This window comes from Lethenteron reissneri, unplaced genomic scaffold (genome assembly GCF_015708825.2).
Source record: "Lethenteron reissneri isolate LAM-NWPU_2019-01 unplaced genomic scaffold, ASM1570882v1 scaffold_1937, whole genome shotgun sequence".
NCBI classification, from domain to species: Eukaryota; Metazoa; Chordata; class Hyperoartia; order Petromyzontiformes; family Petromyzontidae; genus Lethenteron; species Lethenteron reissneri.
The window spans coordinates 631,737-649,179 of record NW_026891704.1 but is presented as its reverse complement, the minus strand read 5'-3'; the positions used below and the strand labels follow the sequence as shown (position 1 = coordinate 649,179).

The following is a 17,443-nucleotide window of genomic DNA, read 5'->3' as shown; positions in this document are numbered from 1 at the left end:
ACAATTTACTCCACCACCACCATCACCACCACACGTGACCTACCGATCATCGTACTGTGGTGAACCCATTTACACTGCCGGGCGCACGGAGAGAGAACTGGGGGGGGTGGGGTTTAGTGGTGGCACAGCAGTTAGCGCTACGCTGTCCTATGAACTCGACAGAGACCCGATTTCGATTCCCGCTCAAGGCCACCAACACCATCAGTGACGATTAACTGAACCTGTCCTGGGCCTCCATCCCCTAAAGATCGACTCAGCCTCAAATTGGTACCTGGTGCGAGTGTGTAAAAATCATCGGTACTGGGGAGACAAAGGCGGCCGGGTGGGCGTGTTGCTGGCCACCCATCCCCTCGTGTGCCGTTCCCGGCCTTCATAGGCACTTCCCCGACAGCCTTTTGAGGACTACACGGGGGATATTGTGTTTGTGTTGCACTTTACCGTGTCAGAACCTTCACTCTTGATCCCTGGGGCGTCGGCCTTTGACAGACAACGGTAGAAGAGCGAACAAAGCAATCATTACCACCATCATCATTATCGGCCATGATCGCTGGGGCGTGTGTGTGTGACCCACCAACCCTCGTTTCTCGATCGCAGGCAGCCACATGCTTTTGTAGCCACCAACGCCTGGATGATGATGACGACGACGATGATGGGATAACGATGATGACGATTGATGATGAAGATGACGAGGATGATGACAACGGTGATGACGATGATGATGAAGATGACGAGGATGATGACAACGATGATGATGATGAAGATGACGAGAATGATGATGATGATTTACGATGATGACGGCGACGATGATGATGATGATGACAACGTTGATGACGATGATGATGATGATGACGACAACGACGATGATAATGACGATGATGATGACGACGACGACGATTGTGATCACGTGGGGGGTATACCTGGTAGGCGGGCGGCGCGTGCTGGTTGAGGATGCTGAAGGTCCCTGACGTCATGATGACCAGCACGAACTCGAAGAGGGCGGCAAAGACGAAGATGAGGCAGGAGGTCATCCACACATCCATGGCGTTGATGTAGGAGAGCTGCACTCACAAAGGTAGCACATCACCATCGCCAGCATAACCTTCACCATGACCATCATAGCCATCACCATCATAACCATCATCATCCTCACCATCATAACCATCACCACCATGATCATCACAATCATCACCATCTTTATCATCAGTCATGTTACAATCCACCGGATCGCAACATCATCATCATCACCACCATCATTATCACCATCAATCAATGTACACCTGCAAAACATGAAGAACCAGTGGCATCTAGATCTGCAGAACGTGAAGAACCAGTGGCATCTACATCTGCAGAACGTGAAAAACCAGTGGCATCTACATCTGCAAAACATGAAGAACCAGTGGCATGTACATCTGCAGAACATGAAGAACCAGTGTGTATCTACATCTGCAGAACATGAAGAACCAGTGGCATCTACATCTGCAGAACGTGAAGAAACAATGGCATCTACATCTATAGAAATGAAGAACCAGTGGCATCTACATCTAAAGGATGTTACACAACCTTTAAAGCAATTCCCCATGTTTAATGTACACGCTGTACAACATGTTTGGAATCGACAGCAGTAAAGCTGGACTTACGAACAGGTCGACTTACGGTCAAAATCGACTTACGAACAGACTTCTGTAACGTAACCCGTTCGTAAGAGGAGACCCCCTGTAATTTAGAAAGCGCCCTATCCATCACCTTGGGCATGGAGGAGCGTGACCCCATGCTCTGCGTGGTCATGGTGAGCACTGTAGTGATGCCCAGACCCACGCGAGCCGGTGTCAGGGACATGTCGATCCAGAAGGACATCCAGGAGATGATGACGATGAGCACACTGGGCGTGTAGAGCTGGATGAGGTAGAAGCCATCTGACGCCGCAGCCGGAAGCAGGCGCTGATGCAGGAGTAGTTCCCTGCGTCAGTTGCCACGTGGGGGTAGGGGTGGGGGGTAGGTGGGGGGGTGGTGTTCATGGTGCATCACGGAAACACCCAGGGGCGAGTCACGAAATGTGGCTTGTCACACGTACAGTGTGCGACGCCCACGTGACACCCACGTGATGCCTACGTCATGCCTAATTGACAAACTTCCTTACCGGTTGACCACCAACGGGTTTGCAGGGAAAGTTTACGAATTAATGAATGAGACAGCCTCTTGTCTGACCGTTGACCACACGATGTACGGTGCGAAAGAAGTTCAACATACATACACTACACTATCCACTACACTACTACACACTATACACTACACTATACACAACACAACTACACACTATACTACTATAAACTACTGTATACTACACGGCTACAGGGACTCCTCTACTTATGAACAAGTTAGGTTCCAGAGATCTGTTCGTAAGTCGATGTGTTCGTCCAACTTTTTCTCTTATCGATTCCAAACGTGTTGGACGGCATGTACACTAAAGTGGGGGAATGGCTTTAAAAGTTGTATCATCTGTATACATAGATGCCACTGGTTCTTCATGTTATGTAGACGCTGATGTAACTCGACATACGGGAGAGGTTTGTTCGTATCTCTGAAAGTTCTTAAGTCGAATGTTCGTAAGTAGAAGAGTTCCTGTATACCATCACATTTTTGCGCAATTATTATTCAGTTCAGCACGCAGACTTTCGTGTCCATTATTATCCGTAGTTATCCATTATAAGACCAATATAGGAGAAGGGAGGATTTCTCCACAACACTACTGGTTGTTGTGGTTGTTGTTGTTGTAATTACTGGCGAAACGGGACGGCTGGTCGAATGTGTAAACGTGTATAGTAGGTTTACTCTGAAGCACACAAGCAGTTAGTGCTGAACTAGTGACAAATTGGCCACGTTCTGTTACGTGACAACCCTTACTAGTTGGCTGTGTCGAGTGGTGGCAAGTTTTAAACGACACATTATATATTACACGATCTAACCCCCCAAAATACCTCTATTATGGATGATATTGGTCGCGAAAGCCTACATGTTAAACAAACATGTTCTGATAATTATATATGATGGCATTGTCTCACCCAGTGTTAGACAAAAAGGTCCCATTTTGTAGCTGCTCACCCCGAGCTATAAATGCCCTGATAGTGCATTGTCATTGTACTGGTCGCCTTTTGGCGTTCTCTTGCCTGACACTGGTAGTGAGAATAGGGCCTAAAGAAGGATGCTGTCTAGGCTAATGCATTATCTCCTCCTGCACCTAGCCTGGCTCAGGAGGCGACACATCTGTGGCATCTGCCAGTCATCTCGGTCGATCAACCCATGGCACCTGCTGGGTCTGACCCATGACCTCCTCCGGCAGCTAGCCTGGCACAGCTGGTGCATCGGCCAGTCATCGCAGTCAAACGTAATACTTGTTGCACGTGGTCACTGCTGCCACGATTACCTTTAACGTAGTATTTGTTGCACGTGCTGAGATTGATGTTGCTGCTGAGAGTGAACTGGGGCAGGCTGAGGTCTTTGGCCAGCTCCACCGCTTGACCTGGAACCCACTGGAACAGGAGGTCGGCTGTGGTGTAGCCATCTGCGGATGGGACGAGACACCACGGCCAGAGAGGTGGGTGGGCGATTTAGTGGGTAGGTGGGTGAGTGGGTGGGTGAGTGAGTGGTTGGGTCAGTGAGTGTGAGTGAGTGGGTGAGTGAGTAGGGGAGTGAGTGAGTGTGTGGCCGGGTGGGTGAGTGGGTGAGTAAGTGGGAAAGTGGGTGATTGACTGGGTGATTTTAGCGGGCGAGCGAGTGAGTGGGTGAGTGTTTGGGCGAGTGAGTGAGTGGGTGATTGAGTGGACGAGCGAGTGAGCGGGTAAGTGAGTGGTTGGGTGAGTCGTTGCCATTCTTAGTTTTGTTGCTGGTGGGTTGGAGGGGTGAGGGGGTGTTAGAGGAGTTACTTACAGCTCTCCAGGAAGATGTAGCACGCCTGAGTGTCCATGGGGAAGTTGCGCAGATTCATGGGGCAGGAGAGAGTCAGAGAGAGCCTGCGATGGGGAGTGGTGGCACAGCGATTAGGGTGGCACAGCGACGTCATCAATAATAAGAGTGAGCGTTCCGCGTTGTGTTACCTCATGGAAGAACCACGTGATAGCACCAACACTGAGTTGGGGTTGTGGTAGCAGTAGTGATAAGGGTAGTGATAGGGGTAGTGATAGGCGTAGTGTTAGGGGTAGTTATAGTGATAGGGGTAGTGTTAGTGATAGGGGTAGTGATAGGGGTAGTGATAGGGGTATTAATAGGGGTAGTGATAGAGACAGTGATAGGGGTAGTGATAGTATGTAGGGGTAGTTATATGGGTAGTGATAGTGACAGTGATAGGGGTAGTGGTAGGGGTAGTGGTAGGGGTAGTGATAAGGGTATTGATAGGGGTAGTGATAGAGGCATTGAAGGGGATAGTGATAGGGGTAGTGATAGGGGTAGTGATAGGGGTAGTGATAAGGGTAGTGGTAGGGGTAGTGATAGGGGTAGTAGTAGGGGTAGTGGTAGGGGTAGTGATAGGGTTATTGATATGGGTAGTGATAGAGACAGTGATAGGGGTAGTGATAGGGGTAGTGGTAGGGGTAGTCATAGGGGTATTGATAGGGGTAGTGATAGAGAGTGTGATAGGGATAGTAGGAGGCTTTCGTGACCAATATTATCCATAAAAGTAGTTTTTGTTGGGTTAGATCACGTAAATATAAATGTGTCATTAAACCCGCCACCACCCGGCACAGCCAATTAGTAAGGAGCTCTGTCACATAAAGAGAACGTTGCCAATTCGTTACTCGTTGAGAGGAGTAGTGGGAGGAAGTGAGGAATCGGCAGGAAAGGGTGGGATGACGTCATAGCTTTACGTCATGTATCCAGAGGGGCAAAGGTACTTAGGGGTTAGATGCGGGGTCGTTGTGAGGAGCCAAAGGATCGGAAGACACGAGGGATCGGAAGACAAGCCGCTCGGCACCGAGACCCTCGTCCGTGGAAAGAGTGGGATTAGTGGGGAGCTTCGGTTAGGATAGGCCGAGGAGTTAAGCGGATGTCTGTCTACCTTTGGTGTCATCCGGTGATTCTGTACGTGAGTGTAGTAGTTAATAAACTGGCAAGAGCCCTTACAGCGAATATCGTCTCCGTGTGAGTTTACACGTCTACACTAGTACAGCGCTCACCGTTTGCGCGTTGGAGAGCAAATCCACAACATTTACAATCTGGGTTTGTCGAGATATTTATACTTACGCGATCTAACCCCCCACCACCCCCCCCAAAAAAAACACGGAATTGTGGACGATATTGTTCGCGACAGTCGACAGCGTGTTACACTGATAGTTTAAGTCGTTAAATTTCGATTTAAAGCTTTCGTGACTGCAGGGATTCATCTTCTTGGTTCTTTCGGTAAAGTCACGTAGAAGGGAAGTAATAAAATAATAAATAAAACATAATAAAATAATTCTCACGACGTTTCGGCCACAACGCGGCTGCTTGCGTTGTGGCCGAAACGTCGTGAGAATTGCATTTTATTATGTTTTATTTTATTACTTCCCTTCTACGTGACTTTACCGAAAGAACCAAGAAGAGTTTAAGTCGTTGTTAAGGGAGAGGTCGGAACAACCTGATGGAGTGGAAGATGTCCCCGTTTCGGTGTAGGCGCATCATGCGGTTGTCCGTGGTGATGGTGTGAAAGCGGCCGCTCTTCTCGTTGGCGAAGTACAGGTCGGGCCGCCACACCGCGTCCATGGTGGTGTAGTCGAGGTCCAGGGTCTCCTGCTTGAAGGAGTTGGACAGCCGCCGGTCGTTCCACCGCTGCCGGACGAAGATGGTCACCTCGTAGTCCTGGCGCATGAGGTGGGTGTGGGTGGGTGGGTGGGTGAATGGGTGGGTGGGTTGGGTGGGTGGATGGGTCAGTGGGTTGGTGGGTGGGTGGCGTGGGTGGGTGGCAGTTGGATCGGTGGATGATTGGATGGGTGAGTGTGTGGGTGGGTGAGTGAGTAGGTGGGTTGGTGGGTGAGTTATTTGGGTGGGTGGTAGGTGGGTGGGTGAATGGGTGGGTGGGTGGCAGGTGGGTGGGTTGGGTGGGTGGATGGGTGAGTGGGTTGGTGGGTGGGTGGCGTAGGTGGGTGGCAGTTGGATCGGTGGATGATTGGATGGGTGAGTGTGTGGTTGGGTGAGTGAGTAGGTGGGTTGGTGGATGAGTTATTTGGGTGGGTGGCAGGTGGGTGGGTGAATGGGTGGGTGGGTGGCAGGTGGGTGGGTTGGGTGGGTGGATGGGTGAGTGGGTTGGTGGGTGGGTGGCGTAGGTGGGTGGCAGTTGGATCGGTGGATGATTGGGTGGTTGAGTGTGTGGGTGGGTGAGTGAGTAGGTGGGTTGGTGGATGAGTATTTGGGTGGGTTGCAGGTGGGTGGGTGAATGATTGGGTGGGTGGGTGAGTGAGTGGGTGGATAGGTGGGTGGGTGGCAGGTGGGTCGGTGATGATTGGGTGGGGTGGGTGTGTGGGTGGGTGTGTGGGTGATTGGGTGTGAAGTATGGGAATTGACGGCAGGAACTTCTTGACGGGTAACACACTTTTATTAAATCCTTTAGGTATCACAATACAACGTGTGGTCTCTCTTCTTCCTCCGACACACTCCACTAATCTCGTGTAAGCTCTAGGCCTCTGGCTACACCCGATACACTTGACTCGTGTAGACCCTATGCCTCTGGCTACACACAATATACTCGACTCGTGTAAGCCCTATGCCTCTGGCTACACAATACACTCGACTCGTGTAAGCCCTATGCCTCTGGCTACACAATACACTCGACTCGTGTAAGCCCTATGCCCTGGCTACACATAGTACATTCGGCTCGTGTAGACCTATGGCTACACCCACTACACTCGCCTCTGGGTTACACAGAGTCCCGGTCCCCTTAGGACAGCGGGGCTAGGTACCGCAGGGCTCTAGGTCTTCATCCCCGTCTTCCTTCTTCGCTGGTTACACTCTGCCCTTACGCCTGTGTGCATCCCCTTTTATAGCCCCTGCTCACGAGGGACGGAGCTGATGCGGCGTCGACGTGAGCGTCGTTCCTTAATGACCCCAATCACGACGCACTCTCTCTACGATCCGCTTTCCCCAGCGCGTGTTAACATTACTCCACCAATCACACTGCGCTGCCACCTGATCACTCCCTCTCAGCGCGTCACCACCTACACAGCCAATCATCACGCACTGTGCATACGATCCTTAATCCCAGCGCGTATCACCTCTACATCACCCCCTCCCACATAGCTTGCAGCCGGCCCGGCTGTTAACCTACAACACAACATAACGCAACGCAGTAATAAAGAACTCCACATCCCAGTGTGCCCCGTAACACAACAACAACAACATAACACAACCTTAAATATGAAGCAATATACAGCCCGACGAACAACACAATAAAAGCGAACACCGTAAAACGAACGCGCCAAGTGTCACTGTGACCCACGCAGTGCCGAGGCGCTCCGGCTGCCTCGACTCCGCACGTGGTAGGTTACACAAAGTAGCGCGACCTAGCGCGAGTCCGTCTGGCCGGTCCGTCGTATGGAACGGGACGTTGGCGACCGTCCGGTGTCTCCGGCAGCTCTAGACGGCACGGGTCGGGCCTGGAAGGACCGGCCCCGCCGTGAAGATCCGGCCGCCGGTGGTCGGCAGCAGTCAGTTCCGAGACACCTGGGAGCGGATCAGGCGGAGACATGTGAGGAGCAGGCAAGGACAATTCCCCCTCAGGGTCGTCGGTCACGTCACATGCTCGGCCCTCACGACACAAGGGGAGGCCATACGGAGGCGAGAACGGTTTCAGTCGGGAGGGGTGGACGTACCAACGGCGTTTCCCCCATTTTATCTGAACGCACTGGGGGCGTGCCACCCGCACGACCTCCACGGGTCCCCGCCACGGCTTCAACAATTTAGGCGATGTGGCCAAAGGTGCCTGAGGGCAATGCAGCCAGGCCTTGTCACCTGGTTCCCAATTGTGCACGGACACCTTCCGTGCCCGCAACCGCTCGTTCGCAATTTGGCGAGCCCGCGAATTAAGCCGTGCGGCCTCCCTTGCCTCTGTCAGTTTATGAATATTAAATTTAATATGCTCTGCCAATTTAGAATTAGTTCGTGGTGCGGGCAGACCCAGCTGCGTTTCCATGGGCGGGTCGGCTTCCCGACCGTACATTAGAAAAAAACGGGGAAAACCCCGTAGCTGCATGGGGGGCCATTCTATACGCGGCAAGGACCCCAGGGACCTGCAGGTCCCAATCAACATGCGACTCACACACCTGCTGGCACAGCATAGAGGTCAATGTCCTGTTAAGCCTCTCCACCATCCCGTCCGTCTGCGGGTGGTACGGGGAGGTACGCACCTTTTGGTACCCAACAGGTCGCACACCTCCTGCAGTAATTTACTCGAAAAATTTTTCCCTTGGTCAGTCAGCAAGCGTTCGGGAGCCCCCTTGTCCAGGACGTAGCCCTGGACAAAGGCGTCCGTCACAGCCGCCGCCGACTGGTTGGCGAGTGGCCACGCCATAGGCCACCGGGTAAAATATTCGACCCCCACCAACAGGTACTTATTACCCCTAGGCGTGACCGGAAAGGGCCCCAGAATATCGAGTGCAACGAGCTCGTTAGTGCGCGAGACCCGAATAGATTGCAGCGGTGGATTAGCTGCCACGGGCGGTGGTTTCCGTCTGGCGCACTCAACACAACCCTTCAGAATATTCACCACGTCACCCCCCATTCCCGGCCAATAATAGTCACGCTGAAGCAGGGCAAGCGTTTTGTTAACTCCCAAATGCAAGAGGCGTTCGTGTGCGGCCAAGACAACCTTCCCCCTCACAGCAGAAGGCACCACAATCGCATGCCGCCGGGACAAACTGTCCCATCTCATCAACAGGCCCTGCTTAAGCTCGTAGGAGCCAGTTCGGTCGTGGCTACCTTCGGAACCCTCCGTCTTTCGGCGCAATGCCAGCAGGGAGCTGTCCGCCATTTGGAGACGGCCCCACTCAATCAACGACAGTGAGAGCAGCGAGTCCTGACCCCCTGATGTAGCGGGACCATCCCCAATTGGTGTGCTCGCGGTCGCAACCAACGCCTCCCTACCTTCCGTAACCGGAGGTTTACAGCGCGCCGATCCCGATAAGCACGCACATTTGTGACAAGGCAACAACCGCGACAGGGCATCGGCATTCGTGTGTCGCAACCCTTTACGGTACGTAGTCGTGAACTGATAGTCCTGGAGGACTTCCAACCACCGCGACAATTGGCCCGAGGGCTGGGCAACCCGTAATGAATACTGGAGCGCCGCATGGTCCGTCCGGACCGTGAAATGACGACCATAGAGATATGGCCTGAATTGTTGTACAAAAAAAGCAATGGCAAGTAGTTCACGACGGGTGACGCAGTAGCGCTGCTCTGCCGGCGACAACACCCTGCTACCATAGGCGACCACCCGTTCGACCCCTCCAACGACTTGGGACAGCACTCCCCCAATGCCCGTGTTGCTAGCATCCGTGTCTAGCAAGAAGGGACTCTCAAAGTCCGGATAGCACAAGGGTGGGGCCCTTACCAAGGCGTCCCGGAGGGAGCAGAATGCAGCCTCCTCCTCCGGTCCCCACCGGAACTTCACTCCTTTCGCCGTTAACGCGTGCAAGGGCTTTGCAATGGTGGCGAAGTGCTCCACGAATCGGCGATAATACGAAGCAAAACCGACGAAACTGCGCACGTCTGACACTGACGTGGGCGTCGGCCACGAACTGACACAGTCCGTCTTCGCAGGATCGGTAGAAATCCCCGAAGAGTCGACAATGTGACCCAAGTACCTCACGGATTTACGAAAAAGATGGCATTTGGCCGGTTTAAACTTTAATTTAGCCGATCGCATTCGCAAGAACACCCCTCTCAATCGCTGGAGGTGTTCTTCGAACGTTTTACCGAAAACAATGACATCGTCAAGGTAAATGAGGCACGTCTCCCACTGCAAGCCCGACAAAACCAATTCCATAAGACGCTGAAACGTCGCAGGAGAGGAGTGAAGTCCCATGGGTAACCGGTTAAACTGAAACAGGCCCCCTGGAGTCCGGAATGCAGTCTTAGGCTTAGACTCCTCGTCGAGTGGCAACTGCCAAAATCCGGACAATAAATCAAGAGTCGAAAAGTATCGCGCACCGGACAATGCATCGAGAGACTCGTCCATCCTGGGGAGCGGATACGCGTCGGCCACCGAGATCTTATTCAGGCGGCGGAAATCGACGCAAAATCGCAGGGACCCGTCCTGCTTTTTAACGAGCACAATAGGTGCTCCCCAAGGACTGGAAGAAGGCGAAATAATGTCGGCTTCCAGCATATCGTTAACTGCCGACTGAACATGTTCCTTCTCAGCAGGACTCAGTCGGAAGGGATTTTGCCTGACCGGTGCCGCATCGCCCGTTTCAATGTGGTGGCGTAGCAGGTCCGTGCATCCGATATCATACTTATGTTTACTGAAGACATCCGAAAATTCAATCAGCAACCCGCGCAACGCACCCAACTGTAGCGCTGACAAATCGTCAGAGTCCGCGCACAGCATATCAATCCAATCTAGGTCCTCCTTTGATGGTACGCTATTCGTGGGGCTCGGATCAGCCTGCGCAACCAGCCTCTCCTCCGCAGGGACCCGTGCCGCGTGAGCCAGCACGGTGCCCTGCTGAATGACGGCCGGCCGCGCCCCAGCGTTTAAAACCATGACAAACGGATCCCTGTCTGCCCCAACCAACGTGTGAGCCACCGATAAATCGAGACCTCCAACAGCCCTATTAGAAGGACCCAAAAGCATGGCCTGTTCCGAGGCCTCCTTCCCCCATGGCTTCCGTAACCGGAGGGGAATCAACATTTGTGAACCCGGGGGCACGTGCACGGTCTGTGTTGCTAACGCCTGAATGGTAGCGCACGCCGTCCGAATTACATTAGGGCTCGTCAAAAATGAAATACGGCGACCCGATGGTAGTTCAATGCAACGCTGATCAATGAGAATTTTGATGGGCATTTTCGCCAAAAAATCAGTGCCCAATAGGCAAGGAACCGCCAGGGAAGATGAAACGAAAACGGGTCCCGACAATTTGATATCACCAATGCAAATGGACGCCCTAATCTGACCGATAATGCCCAACGATCCCCCGTTAGCGGCGTAAAATGGCACATCCACCGGAAGAAGCGGACGACATTGTACCGGGAGAATATTATAAATGAGATCCGAAATAATAGTCGCCAATGCCCCCGTGTCCACTAACACCCTGACCTCGACCCCATCAATCGATCCGGTAACGACGGATGAACCCGCTGAGGCAGCCACTATTCTGTGCCCCAATTCCGACCATTTAATGTCTCCCCGGTCCCGGCCGAACCCCCCTCTCCGAACCGAATCCCCGAACTCTACTCGGCTCTCCCTCGTCGCAACGCGACGACCCATACGTGTCGAGTATGCGGGCCAAGCATGTGAGGTGCCGCGACTTGCCGGGGTTTGCAGTGATGACTTGGGGCCTTGGTCGTCGTCCAGCCGAGGTCCCATGGCGCGCTGACGTGGGGCGCGGCAACCGGAGGCCACGTGGCCACGAAGGCCGCAGTTATAGCAGGTGATGACAGTAGTCGGAGATCTCGGTTGCTCCAGCTTGCGGGCCGCTCGCAGAGGCGAACGACCCCCCGACCTCCAGTCCCCCGCTCGTCCCGCGATGAACGCGTCCTCTCGTGGGCTGACGACTTGGGGCACGGTGCCAACCGGACCCGGAGTTGAGGCCACGGCAGCGTTGCAGACGACCCCCTGCTTCCGTTGAAGGACCTCGTGCGCTTGCATGCTCGTGGCGACCCGTAATGAAGAAATATCGGTGTCGTCGGCCGTGTTGATGGGGACCCCCAGGTCCTGCGCCAACTTGAGCAGCTGCTCCAAAACCATCGCATCTTGGCCCTCCTCGTCCATACGAGGGAACGCGGCGTCAGCGAGAGCGAGCAACGCCGTGCGGTAGGCGAGCACGGTCTCCGTGTCCGCCTTCCGTCTTGCGTAGAAATGATGGCGGCACGCCGAGGGAGGACCGTAGACTTTGGCCATGAGAGCCAGCGCATCCTTGAGCGTGGAGCGGTCCGACCTGCGTGCGGACGTGAAGGCCGCGAGCGCGTTGTCGTCCAGCATGGCAGGCAGTGCCCGCAGTGCCGTAGCGTCGGACCAGGCGGACATCTCTTGATGCGCCAAGAATCTGCGCTGAAATTGGCTCCAATCCCCGCCTTCCGCCTTGAATGCTGACAACGTGGGAAGGCGCTGCTGAAAGATAAAGTCGTCCTCCTCCTCGTGCTTCCTCTCTGCCCCCCCGTCGGTGTGTAAGATGGCGGCCCCAGTGGCGGGTGTGTGATGGCGGTCCGCCGCGCGCGTTGGTGACGTCAGCGGCCGCGCATGAAGAACCGCTGCCACGTGGTGATGGCCGTTCCCGCCAAAAGTTGGAGCGGATGAAATGGCGGGAATCGCCAAATCGTTTTGGCGGGAATCTGCAGGGCGACCCTGTAGCACGTCGGCCGCCGTCCCCGCTCCTCCCGACGAGCTGATCTCCGCCAAGATGGACGCGGCGGTGAGCAGCAGCTCCGCCAGACGGGAGTGTGCCTCGCGAAGCACGGTGTCAGTCCCCCGTCGCTCGACCGGCGCCGTCGGTGGATCCTGCCCCGTGGGCAGCTCCTCTTTCTCACCCCCTGATGCCCGCTGGCCCGCGTCGTCGAGGTTGTCCTCGTGGTCAATCCCGTGGGTCCGACGGTTCCTCCTTGTATCCATGCTTGGAGGACCGTTTCACTTCTGACGCCAGTTGAGCTAGGTACCGCAGGGCTCTAGGTCTTCATCCCCGTCTTCCTTCTTCGCTGGTTACACTCTGCCCTTACGCCTGTGTGCATCCCCTTTTATAGCCCCTGCTCACGAGGGACGGAGCTGATGCGGCGTCGACGTGAGCGTCGTTCCTTAATGACCCAATCACGACGCACTCTCTCTACGATCCGCTTTCCCCAGCGCGTGTTAACATTACTCCACCAATCACACTGCGCTGCCACCTGATCACTCCCTCTCAGCGCGTCACCACCTACACAGCCAATCATCACGCACTGTGCATACGATCCTTAATCCCAGCGCGTATCACCTCTACAGGTGTGTAGGTGGCGGGCCGGTGGGTCAGTGAATGATTGGGTGGGTGGCAAGATTGGACACAATACAATAACAAATGTCACCATATCACAATGAACACAATGTTGGTTTGACTCTTTTTTAATGTATGTCGCGATTGCCAATCACAGACCCAATGATGCTCAGTCACCTGCTCGTCACTCTTCCATTGCTACAACCACAGTGACTAGTTCAGCGAACTTCGCCCACTTGTTCCTTCAACCCACGTTGAGAACGTCAACCACCACACCGCAGGTGATATAATAACACTCATCCACTCATCTACTCACCCACTCACCCACCTACTCGCCCACCCACCCAATCACTCACCCACTCATCTACTAGCTCCATCCACTCGCCAACCCACCCACTCACCCACTCACTCACTCACCCACATATTCATTCTCCCACACACTCACTCACCCACCCACTCACTCACCTACCCGCCCATCCTCTCACTCACTCACCCACGCAAGCCACTCACCCACCCACCCACTTACCGACCCACTCACACACCCACTCACCCACCCACCCACTCACCGACCCACTCACCCACCCACTCACCCACCCACCCAATCACCCACCCACCCACTCACCCACCCACTTACTCACCCACTCACTCACCCACTCACCCAATCACCCACCCACACGTCTCTCACCATGGTAGTCTCTTCCACCGAGCCGAAGTGTTCCACAAAGATGCTGCAGTTCACAACGACGGGACCCTCTGGGGGGAAATGGATCATTGCCATTGGTTATCTCGGGCCGCCAGCAACTCCGTACCCGTGCCACGCGACGTGCAGTCAAGTAGAGCCCAAAGATACAGGGACTCCTCTACTTACGAACAGGTTCGAGATGTCTGTTCGTAAGTCGATTTGTTCGTAAGCCCAACTTTGCTCCTGTCGATTCCAAACGTGTTGTACGGCGTGAACATTAAACACGGGGAATGGCTTTAAACGTTGTATAGTCTCCTGTAGATGTAGATGCCACAAGTTCTTCATGCTCTGAGATGTAGATGTCACTGGTTCTTCACGTTCTGCAGACGTAGATGCCACTGGTTCTTCACGTTATGCAGATGTAGATGCCACTGGTTCTTCATGTTCTGCAGATGTAGATACCACTGGTTCTTCATGTTCTGCATATGTAGATGCCACTGGTACTTCACGTTCTGCAGATGTAGATGCCACTGGTTGTTCATGTTCTGCAGATGTAGATGCCACTGGTTCTTCATGTTCTGCAGATGTAGATACCACTGGCTCTTCATGTTCTGCAGATGTAGATGCCACTAGTTCTTCACGTTTTTCAGATGTAGATGCCACTGGTTCTTCGTGTTCTGCCGATGTAGATGCCACTGGTTCTTCATGTTCTGCAGATGTAGATGCCACTGGCTCTTCATGTTCTGCAGATGTAGATGCCACTAGTTCTTCACGTTTTTCAGATGTAGATGCCACTGGTTCTTCGTGTTCTGCCGATGTAGATGCCACGGGTTCTTCATGTTCTGCAAATGTAGATTCCACTAGTTCTTCACGTTCTGCAGATGTAGATGCCATTGGTTATTCATGTTCTGTATATTAGATGCCACCACCACCATCTATTGCGGGGCGGTTGAACTTACGACTCTCGGTCCGAATAGTTGCAACTGGACCATACGGACAGGCTTGTTCATATCTCTAAAAGTTCGCAAGTCGAATTCTCGTAATGCGAGAAGTCACTGTATTGTGATGCATGGAGGGGGGTAAGCAATGGAATGGATGGGTAACGGAGGAGAGATGAAGATTGGGAAATATGAGGAAAGTGAAAGATTAGGAAACGTAGCGGGGAAACGAAGATAAGTCCCCAACTATGTGGCTGATATTATCATCATCATCACGTACAATGTATAGCAGCTGCCAAATACACGTGGTGATGTCGATTCTAAGTGTGGAGGGAAAAAAAGGAGGGCTCAGAGAAAACCCACGCGACCACAGGTAGAGAGGCACGCAAACTCCAAATATGCAGCAGCAGCAACAGGCATCGTCAGGGTCGGGGGGCTGGGGACTGTGAGGGCGGTGAGGGGGGTGTAGAGGGGGATGAGGAGGGGGATGAGGAGGGGGATGAGGAGGAGGATGAGGAGGATGTTCTCACAGCAGGCGGTTTGTGTGATGTTGATGATGTGGGTGATTTGGATGATGTGGGTGATTTGGGTAATGTGGGTGATGTGGGTGATGTTGATGATGTGTTGAACCTGTTGTAAAGTCCAACTGGGCATCTGTGAGGTGGAAAAATTGCTTTATAGCTAATCGGATTCCTCCTTCAGGATAAATAAACAGATTTTGAGAGGGGAGAGGTTCAGAAAGTTGGGGGTGTGGGGGCATGGGGAGAGACGATGAGTCCCCAGAGCACCAAACGATGCGAGAGACGACACGAGGGCCAGGCAGCAGAGGAGAGGCCAAGCGAGTCGCTCGACGTTCATCGTTGTGAGTGAAGTAGAGGTCAGGTGCGAATTGCCCAAGTACACGCATTACAGACCACACCAAGATCACAACAACAACAGCAGTCCCAGACCACAACAAAACAACAACAACAGTCCCAGACCACACCAAGACAACAACAGCACGTACAAGTGTCGCTACCGTTAAAGTTGGGTCTGATCCTGTAGTCGTAATCCTTGTTGTACCGGAATTCTGCTGGCTCCACCATGGCATTTGCTGCTTCTGCTGCTGCTGTTGTTGTTGATGTTGTTGCTGATGTTGTTGTTTCCACTGCAAGGCTTGGCCTGCAGGTCACAAGCAGCAGTAATAATAATAATCATTAATAATTGCTTCATGTATATATGTTAGAGGCTTTTCACCAAGGATACAGGACACAGCAGCAGCAGTACCCATTCGGCATGACACGTAACAATTACATCATAAACACATTTTACAAGAATCGATTTACTAAACAACAACAGTCCCAGACCACGCCAAATGGATTCTTGAAAAGTCAAAATAGTGTTTTTTAAGACGCATTTAAACAATAACCGAAAACGATACGTCCACAGACTCGCACCGAGAGAGAGAAGAGAGAGAGAGGAGATCCCCTGACATCTCTCTCTCTCTCTAGAGGTCAAATTAGTGGGGTGGGGTGGCCTCTCAGAGGCAGCTCTGTGGTGTCCGCTTCCGCGAGCCGCTCTCTAACACTGGGCCAGCTACCTGAGGGCGAGGCTCATGAGGAGCCACATTGCGGTGGCGGTGGTGCTGCTGCTGCTGATGGTGCTGGTGGTGGTGGTTGGTGCTCCTCCTCGGGTCCACAGAGCCTCCATGATTCTGTCGCAGCACAGCACAGAGGCAGTGATCCCTCGCACGGGCGAACAGAACCCGTCGGGACCAGTCGTGTTGGCAAATAGAACCTACGAACCCCTGCGGGTGGCTAGGAGATGTTAACTACCTCGCCTGGTCTACAGAAGGTCGTGGGTTCGATCCCGACCCTGCTGCTGTATATTTGGAGTCCGCGTCTCTCTCTCTCTCTCTCTCCGTGGTCGCGTGAAATTGTATCGGGGTTCTTGAGGGTTTTCCCCTCCACACTTCGAATCAACTCCACGCGTTTAAAGAGAATTTGAATGATGTTATACATTTCCACGTGGTGGTGGTGATGATGATGTTGATAATGATCCCAGTTCGTCGAGCAAGTTATCATTTGTGATCTCCCAGGTCGCTTCTGAAAAAGAGCGACATGGCAGCTCGGTGTGGCCTTAGAGAGAGAGAGACGCAGACTCCAAATCTACAGCAGCAGGCACCATCAGGGGTCGTGATCGAACAAACGCCCTCATGTAGACCTGGCGAGGGAGTTAATATCTCATAGCCACCGTGATGATGATGATGAGAGAGAGACGCAGACTCCAAATCTACAGCAGCAGGCACCGTCAGGGATCGTGATCGAACAAACGCCCTCATGTAGACCAGGCGATGGAGTTAACATCTCCTAGTCACTGTGGCGCCCTGTAGAACTGGGACCGGCAATGGCTATAGAGAAAAGGTGATTATTATCATTGCATTTACACTTTTCATAGAGACCCACAGACCTGTAGACTCACACAGAGACCCGTAGACTCAAAACAGAGATCCGTAGACTCAACTTAGAGACCCTAGACTCACACAGAGACCCGTAGACTCACACAGAGACCCATAGACTCAACACAGAGACCTGTAGACTCACACCAGAGACCGTAGACTCAACACAGAGACCGTAGACTCACAACAGAGGTCCGTAGACTCACACAGAGACCCGTAGACTCAACGCAGAAACCAATATACTCAC

The 17,443-nt window shown here is 53.1% G+C and overlaps 1 pseudogene; it reads right to left on the bottom strand.

Moving 5' to 3' along the window:
* Positions 1-402: 402 nt before the first annotated feature.
* LOC133339631 (glycine receptor subunit alpha-1-like) lies at positions 403-15,896 on the bottom strand (annotated as a pseudogene).
* Between the last annotated feature and the right edge of the window lie 1,547 nt (positions 15,897-17,443).